The sequence below is a fragment of the Microcebus murinus genome, chromosome 5, assembly GCF_040939455.1.
Source record: "Microcebus murinus isolate Inina chromosome 5, M.murinus_Inina_mat1.0, whole genome shotgun sequence".
NCBI classification, from domain to species: Eukaryota; Metazoa; Chordata; class Mammalia; order Primates; family Cheirogaleidae; genus Microcebus; species Microcebus murinus.
The window spans coordinates 49,269,916-49,279,475 of record NC_134108.1 but is presented as its reverse complement, the minus strand read 5'-3'; positions in this window follow the sequence as shown (position 1 = coordinate 49,279,475).

The following is a 9,560-nucleotide window of genomic DNA, read 5'->3' as shown; positions in this document are numbered from 1 at the left end:
TCTCAGAGTGGCTGGCATGTGTTGTATTTTTTAATACCTTATATAAAGACCTTGTGTGAAAACTGAGAAGGCTCACCTCCTTCCAGTATACTCCAATCTATGAAGGACAGTCAACAGTTTCTAATTTTAACCTCTTTTCTGCTCTTTCTCCTCCTCTCTTCTCTTTTTCTGTCTCTTTCTCTTTTCCTCCTTCAACTTTAAACTTCAAAGAGGTGTATGCTTTCCAAACTTTGAAGAGGTAGATTACAAGGAAGAAGAGTTAGAGGCCTCTCCAAATTTTCCACATACTGTCTTAAATTGAAAAGCATAGAACTGCCCTCACTATTCTAACAAAGGTTTTAGCATTGCTTAGAACAATAGGACGGTGAGTTGTCAGAGAAGAGTGGCCTCTACAGAGACATGTCTATAAATCAGGGATTCCCTATTCTGTCTTGATCTCTTTTCACCATGACAGGGACAGATATTCATATTCTGTAATAATTATGATTACTCTGAGTATTTTATTGGGGCCTACCAATGATACTCTAATTTAATTCTGGCAAATTTAGAATAAAAAATAATAACAGGCAAAGCAACTCTGCTACTCAGGATGACATTAATCTGCCACATGGCCAAAATTCAGGTGCCTTAAGTTCTCCAGTGTGGATGGAAGGTTTAAGACCAATATATCTAGTCATAAGCACCCCTGGGAGGCCACTTAGCCGAGGTATCCCTACAGTTAAGGCCAGGAGGGCACAAGGGGACGTGGGTAGTACAAACACTAGCACAAGCTGGACTGTGGAGTTTGGGACCAAGGAGGGACTGCTTCAGACACATGGGGGTCCCCAGGAAGGATGGCGACACATCAGCATCCCTGGTGAATAATCAGAAACACTTGAAGCAGGTGAGAACCATGAAGACAGACCCACCTGCCCTCCTGCTGCAATGCCCAGTAACATGAGTTATCTTTGTGCTAAATGTCCACTTACCTCTCACCTTGGCCTCTCACATCTCTGCTCACTTGTCAGGGCTCCAGAGGCCTTCGTGTCTATTCAGCTAGAAAAGGTGGGGCTGCGGGACATGATGCTGAACGCCTTCCTCCTCAAGCAACAAACCGCGACTGACAGAATGCGGAGCCCCGTGAGTGTGCAGTGGGAAGTGCTCCTGAGAGCACTCGTCTCTTTCTACATCTGAGCAAATAAAAATTCTTAACTTGGAATCTGTTGCTTTCAACCTATTTAGCTAGGACCATTGAAAATACATCCCAAAGAACTGAAAAGGGGCCGGGTGGGGTGGCTCACACCTATAATCCTAGCACTCTGGGAGGCCGAGGCAGGTGGATCTCTCAAGATCAGGAGTTCAAAACCAGCCAGAGCAAGAGCAAGACCCCGTCTCTACTAAAAATAGAAAGAAATTAATTGGCCAACTAAAAATATATAGGAAAAATTAGCCAGGCATGGTGACACATGTCTGTAGTCCCAGCTACTCTGGAGGCTGAGGCAGGAGGATTGCTTGAGCCCAGGAGTTTGAGGTTGCTGTGAGCTAGGCTGACGCCACAGCATTCTAGCCTGAGCAACAGAGTGAGACTCTGTCTAAAAAAAAAGGGAAGTTCATTAAGAGATAGAAAGGAATTAATTCAAGCAGATTATTCAAAATGTTATTAAAATGTCATGTTATTAAAGAGGTATGCATTTTTCCAATGCCATACTTGGTTTTGTCACTTTCTGAATGAATTAGTTTCAGTACCTGCACTGGAAAATTAGCCCCCTCCAGGGGTTCAGGGGGGTTAGACAAAGTGAGCAAGGGCTCTCACCTGGCAACCATCTGGTTATCTTGGTTTTCCAGACACTACTGCCATGTTTCTGTTTAAAGGTTTTTATATTAGCCTAATCTGTTGAAAAATACTATAAAACTCAAAGCTTTAGTCAGTTAAAATTATTCCTTAATTTTATGAATATCATTTCATTATTCATTAATGTTTTGATGAGGAAATCATTATGCTAATGCCTAATGCATAGTTATTTGGGAGAAAATTGATAATGTTTATAAACTCTAGGCTTTGTCCCTACCTGTGACTAAAAAGGGAGGACTTAAATTTACTTAATCCAGTTCTACAAATGGGATATGATGGAGTCCAGACCTGCTAATTACTGTTCAACAATGATGAAGGCAAAGGGCCCCTTCTAATAAGGAAGTCTCAAAAAATATTGACCAAGTGGAAAAACATAGTAGTTCATTAAATGCTGTTCAGGATAATCCAACACCTATCAGATCAGAAAGAGCTCAGGCAATATAATTACCTATATCACTTTTGTCAGGGTCTGGGATTTGAGCCTACTTCCTAGCTGATAAGTTAACTTTTTACTGTTCCATAGATGCTGGCAGAAGACACAAGACTCGTAGGTCAAATACAAAGAACTTTAATACTCACAGCAGAGCAGGCAACATGGGCTAAATATTTCTATCAGTTCCCCTTGCCTCCCAAGTCTCATGGAAGACTATCTGCACACAGTGGATTTGTGTCACCGGAAAACACTGAACTTGGGGAACCCTCCTCTTTTATAGCAAATCTGATCTTTTTCCTAGGGGGAGCCATTATCTCATCCTTCAAGATTGCTCTCTGCAAACACAACCCTGAGAAATGGTTGTGAATTGGAGTGGTCAGGGCCTTGCATGCTTGGCATACTCAACAAGGTGTGCAGGAGCAGGAGAGACCCACGGAGCAGCGTGTCTCCCAACACATCTCCTCCTAGGAAGAATGTCCCATGTCTCTGGCCTTCTTCTGCTTGAAGTTTGCTATACGTTTGCACACATGTGTTAGGATGGGTATTTCTTATGGCCAACTGTCTAATAGAACTATCATTCTCTTTTATACAGGATGAAGTTGGAAAAGTCAAGAGAGACGTTATAGTTGACTATTGTCAAAAGTAAGTATGGTATATGTGAGTGACACGTGCTGCTTTCTCTGACTCTGAATGCGATGACCAGCAGCATGATGTAGAAAGCCTGACAATGATTCAGGTGGTTTGTGTTTAAATAAAGCACAGTTCTGTCGGGTAAGCCCACGTTAAACTGTCTCTGACGTGCACACGAGCATCAGCAGTGAGGGGCCAGGGTCGCTTTGCAGAGGTTCACGCCTCTGCTTTCAGGCAATAGCCACCTGACCCACGTGAAAATTTCCTCTTCACAGAGGTAACTCTATTCTCTTGGAAAAGTCCTCCAGGGAAGTAGAGCCTGGAACTTCTGTGAGAGGTGGATCAACTTGGATTCTCCTTCCAGGTGTCGTCTCTTCTTCTGACTTTCAGGTTTAACCGCCACATGTCTCACTGTGCTCTCCGGGGTCAGATCATGGCATACCGCAACAGCCTGAGAGCCCGGCTGGAAGATTTTCCTACCATCAGGGATACCTTTTTCATGGTAGGGCAGGCACAAGAGAAGAAGGGATTGAGGGACTCCAAGGAGGGCCTCAAGGCTGACCCCAGGTGCGTAATTTCCTTCAAAACGTGTTGCTCTCCTTCCCAGACCTGACCTCCCCCTCGGGAGAGGCATGTTAAGTTTCATATAGGAACCTCTGCTCCCTTTACTGCACTCAACCTTGATCTCCTGGTCTAGAAGGGCAAAAGAAAGAGTTAACAGTGCAAGAATAAGAGTATCTTTGTATTTAAACCCAGAAGGAGTTCTTTGTTTATGGGCTGTTTGACTGCTTTTTCAATCTATGCAGTTTTGTTTTCCCCTGGGTAGTCCAGAGATTTCCATCAGTCACGACCTTTTATATAAGCAAGCATCTAAATTATTTTAGGCAAACAAATAAGTTAACCTTGATCTTGAGCTGTCCTAGCTTCAAATATCCCACTCAATAGCACAGAAGAGGCTGATGCCACAGCGCTCCTAGCCTAGGCAACAGAGTGAGACTCTGTCTCAAAAAAAAAATAGCATAGAAGAAATCCTGAGAAAAAGAAATGATAAACCAGTGCCTTGGATAAATCAGTGTCCTTCTATTTTTCTGATAGGAAAAAAAATATATATGTTTAGATATATAAATATGCATATATATTTCTTTTAGAGAGAGAGAGGGAGAGATTAAGTGATAAGAGCCGAGCTGCTTTCATATTTTCTTATCATGATTTATCTGGTTTTCCAAATGTTCTAAACTCAGCCTACCTAGAGTTCACTCACCTGGATAGAGGAGTTAACATAGCTGTGTAGTCAGTGACCACATTTCCTTAAAAAAGAAAAGAGAGAGAGAGAGGGCTGTTATATGGTTGTGTAGTCCCCAAGGAAGAGCAAAAACACCCTGCAGAGTGAGCTTACCTCCCCCCTTACTCTTTCCCTTATAGCATGGAACTTGAGTAACAGTAATACTTAATAAATATGCCATAAACTAGAAAGATGAAAGGGAATTGAAAGATTGTTAGTATCAGGCTCCTCTTTCACCCATTCATGCGTGTGTGCATGCATTATTCAACCATCATTTATTCAGTGCTGCTTAGTACAGGGCACTTTGCTATGTGCTAGATTTATTAACATAAAGGTGAATAAGTCAATGACTCTGGCAATAAATTCAGTCTAGTGAGGGAAAGTTCAATAAATAAACAAGCAACTTCAAAGATAATACATTAGAGATATGTGAAAAGGTCCAAAGGTCACAAAAGAGGGAGTGTTTTGGTCTAACCCAAGGCTTTAGGAAGGAATTCAAAGAAGTAACAGGAAAGTTGTTCAAAGAGGATGTTCACTAAGCAAATGGGAATGATAGAACAGGCTAGAGAATGCAAGAGAATGAAAGAACTTGAAGTCCTTAAACCCTTGACTGACATAGCTGCCTATCAAGATAATGGTCAGTCCCACCTTAATACTTAAATGGTGCTGGTTTATGGACACCAGTGTTTTGTTTCCTGAGCTCAGCCAGTGCTCTCACTTGAGTGGACGTCAGGATTTACCTAATGGAAGAATGCAATTGAGAGAAGAGTGGGGGCAGAGATACTTCAGTAGACTATTTTGCTGAAGGCTTTGGCTGGACCCCTGCTGCCCACTCAGGCTGATATGCATCATTTTCTCACATGAAGCATCACAGGAAGATCCTCTAAGACTTCTTAGTTCCATTATTTCATCCATCCTCTCACCAAGTTAACCATTTATAAGCCCAATCTACATTTGGGATCGAACTTTTAAAATAGTTTCCGGAAGTCTAACCACAAGTTCACTAAATTTGTGTTTAGGATAAAATGTATTCAGGAAGTCTATTTTTGTTTCTCATGTTCTCTGTTTCATTTGCAGCAACCAAATAAGGAGGTCAGGCTGTAGAAGGTGGGAGGTGAATCTCTCTAACTTGCTCTATGTCCTTGTTATTTCTCATAGATGGCTGTGTGTTTCCTAAAGATTAAGGGAAACAGCCATTTAAGCTGGAGAGCCTCGACTCTAAACCATCTGGTCAGTTAATGTGTGATAACTTCCGGGTAAGGTCTTGGGCAGGAAAGTGGGAGCCAAGTGAGTGCCCAAGTCACATAGCCAGGCAGTAAATGAGCTGTGACTGGTACAGGTTCAGTGTTTCCCCACTACACTACTCCTGCTTCCTAAACTCTCTAGATAGTAATAAGTCCCTTTTCATATACTTATATAAAAGGGAGCATAGAGAGAGTAACTTCTGTCTTAACCGGAAGCTTGGAAAATGTACTACATAAGATTTTTTCTGACTTTAAAGCCAGTGTTCGCTACACTGAGTACCTACAGTTAAGACTGAACAGCAACCACAGGAAGATGTAGTGGAGAGAGACGTGGCCTGGGAGTTAGAATAGTGGGACTTTACCTAGCTCAGTCACATGTTGCCCTAAGGTCCTGGGCAAATCACTTGTCTTTTATCTCTGGATCCAATCCCTTCATCTAGGGAGTGAGGAAATTGAAGTTAACATGTTATGATCCTTAGTGCTGAGGTATCTGTCTCAAGCATGATTCCAAGAAATAGGACTGCTGAGGAAAGACTTTCTGGAGAAAGACCATTTTCAAGACTGCTCATGAAATGATAAACAGGAATCATTCCAGGCCAAAGTTAACTAGGGATGAAAGGACAGAGGACAGAGTTGAAGACTGTGTGTTGTAGAAGAAAGAGGTCCTCATCTCATTCATAAAATAAGGGGTTAGGTTGGATGAAGGATAAAAAGTAAGTTTTATTTTAAATGTCAGTTCCAATTATTTGTTAGTGGCCCTGCTAAGAATTCAGAGACATCCAAATTTGTGAGAATACTGTAACTGATTGGCAATGTCTGCCATGGTCAAGAAAAGGAAGACGGGTAGCATTACTGCCATGGGTTTGCCATCCCTTGACTAGAGCAGCCCCATGAGTCCTGTCGGTTTAAAATTCTAAAATGCTTCTTAATCCTTAAAAGACTGTAATGTACTGTGTTTAGGTTAGCAGAGAACCCCCCCGCCCCCCACCAAACCAGAGTCTCTATAGACCAGAGGGGAGCTCTCTTCCTAAGAAGGAAGTCCCTTGAGGCTTCCATTCCCTTCGTGGCCCCAAGGAGACAGGAGTCTGGAGACTAGGATGACACTCTGTTGGAGCAGGAGCAGTGCACCGGCAGATGGAAGAGTAAAGAAAGCACAGAGAGGACACTAACACTAATTGAGCCCTTCCTATGTGACAAGCAGAGCCACTGCCATCCCATACATCTACTTCGTGCAAATTCGAAGGTAGCAGCCCTTCCTTGGGGTTGGCATAGCCCCACACCTGGGTGCAGTGTCTGGCCAGTAAAGTACGGCTGTGGGGGAGGGATGGGGTGCGCACAGCAAGAGGTGAGCAGTAGGAGAGCAAGCAAAGCTTCGCCTGATTTGCAGCCGCTCCCCGTCACGTGCATCACAGCCTGAGCTCTGCCTCCCCACCCACCCCACTCCCAGCCCCCACCCACCACCATCCGTGGAAAAATTGTCTTCTATGAATCCAGTCTCTGGTGCTGAAAAGGTTGGGACCAGTGTATACAGCAATGAATTAGACATGGGCCTTGCGCAGCAAGGGGAATAGGTAATTATGTTGCACTGTGATAAAGAATGAAATACAATAAAATAATAAAATGTTTAATGAAACCACCCACCAAGAAATCCTCAGTATTATCTGAAGGATTAGGGAGATGGGGATGGAGGACCTGGGTCTCGAATGATTACTAGTACCAGGTGGACAAGGAAAGGAAATTCAGCTCACACTGGGAGAACCGCGTGTGCAGAGGTACAGAGACGTGAGATAGCACGTAGACTTCTGCTGGCCCATATCCAGGGTATGTGAAGACAGACAGCAGTGGGAAGGAGAATGTACTGAGGGTTGGGGAAAGATCCAGAAGTCTGGCATTTGCCCTCCAGGTCACATGGAGAAGGGGAGCAAGACGATTGTGCAACACCATATAGGGAGTGGAGGGAGTTCCAGCCGTGACCTTTAATTCAATCATGAAATAGACCATGTCATCATCTGCTGGCAGGAATTTGGTCTGGTGCTTAAAGAGGGCTTGGAATTATGGAATAAGAAAATGGATATGAGAGCTGATAAAAATAAAGAAAAAGGATCGTTCTGGGGTGACATAGCCCAGGCTGGAAACCATTTATGTGTCGTTGCATCAGTGTAATTAGTGGGGTGATTTCCTGCAGCTGTGCTCAGCAGTGTGCAACTAGAAGCAGAAAGCTGAACAGTTGGAGGAATCCAAAACTGAGGCTTTGCTAGGTGAGTACAAAGAAGCAGAGAACTGAAGGTGTTGGCGACCAGTTCACATGCTTGACTATAAGATCCAGTCTGGGTAGGAAAGGGAGTTAGGTCAGAAATGAAAGGGGAGGCCAGAGGATGGGGTGCATGATGTCAGGGAGCATATCTTGGGGGGATGAATAGGGTTTAGTTGGAATGAATGAGTAAGACAACTGGAAGAACAAAAGATCCGTCTGGGAAAGTTAAGACTTTAGAGGTGATAAGGCCTCAGGGGATGAGAAGGCCTGACCTGTGGGCCAGGCATGGGCCACTGAAGGGGAACAAAGGTGAAGGCCGCCATGTTGAGCAGGCCAAGGCACTGTCTGGCCAGGCAGTTGGTGGGCTGTCCCCAAGGCAGGAGGGAGCCCGTCTCCCCGAGGAGCTGAGAACCTCCGCTTCCTGTACCAAACCTACAGTTTTCTGCTCCCATCTCTGCCCCTAGGCAGATGGCTGCTCTCTGCAGGCAGGAGTAGAAATGGCAGGAAATAGCAGATAAGAAGTTAAGGCTAGGGCTTAACTTAGCACAGGGACACGTATGTTTCTTAGCGGCAAGGACTGCTTTAGCCCCGGTGCTGGGGAGCAGCTGCCAGCCTTCATCCCACCGCCCCTGTGCTCAGATGCCGGCCTTGCGACTTTTCGGTTTTGATACTCAGTGTTACTTTGGGGCACCATCAAACACTGCGCACTGAATGATAAAGATGAGACTGGATTAAGCTGGTTTTGATCTGCTCTAGGACAGGAATTATCTGAATTATATGCAGTTGCTTAAAAAAAAAAAAAAAAAGGAAATTCTCCGAATTAAGGCCATACTTTATTCCTGAGCTGAGCATTAACTGATTAAAAGCTTGAGGCTTAGAGTTACTGCAGCAGTATTCGAAATAGCCAAAATATGGAGTCAACCTAAAAACCTGCAAATCAATCCTTTGCAGCAACATGGATGGAACTGGGGGACATTATGTTAAGTGAAATAAGCCAGGCACAGAAAGGCAAATGTCACACTTTCTTATTCAGATGTAGAAGCTATAAAAATTGATCTCATGGAGGTAGTGAATAGAATGGTGATTACCAGAGGCTGGAAAAGGTAGTGGGGAAGGGGGTGACGAGGGGTTGGTTAATGGACACAAAAATACAGCTAGATAGAAGGAATAAGATCTAGCATTTGATGACACAATAGGGTGACTATGGTTAACAAACAATAAGCGATTGTATATTGCAAAATAGCTAGAAGAGAGAATTTGGAATGTTCCCAATACAAAAAAATATGAAATGTTTGAGGTTATGATTATCCCAATTTCCCAGATCTGATCATTACCCATAGTATAGTTGTATCAAAATATCACAAGTACCCCATAAATATGTACAACTATCATATATCCATAAAAATTAAAAAACAAACACCCCTGTGACTTGAAGTAGGTGTAAGGCCAATAATTCACTTCAAATAGAGTTGTAATGATTTTAAGTCTCATATTTGGAATGTTGGATGCTGAAAGCATTCAGCCCTCAGTTGAAATGAGTTACATTTTGCTTCAATAAACTGGAAACGTTATCTAAATATCTCCAGGAGACCCAGACATAATTTTGTTCCTCATGGGCAATCCTCATGACTCTCAAAAACTGCCCCTGCAGTTTCCAAAGTGCCCCCAGAAGGCGAGGCCGTCCCACTGAGAGCCACTGCCGTGGACAACAGCGGAGTGACACTGGTGCAGACGGGAGGGGCTGCGTCCTGGGATCAGTAGGGCCTGAGGTGTCGAGGGGAAGGGAGAATCTAAAAGCGATGCCTCGATTTCTGGCTTCAGGGACTGGGGAGGTTGTGTTTACTTTAGCGCAGGATTGGGGTGAAAGAGAGTGAAGGGTTCAGTTC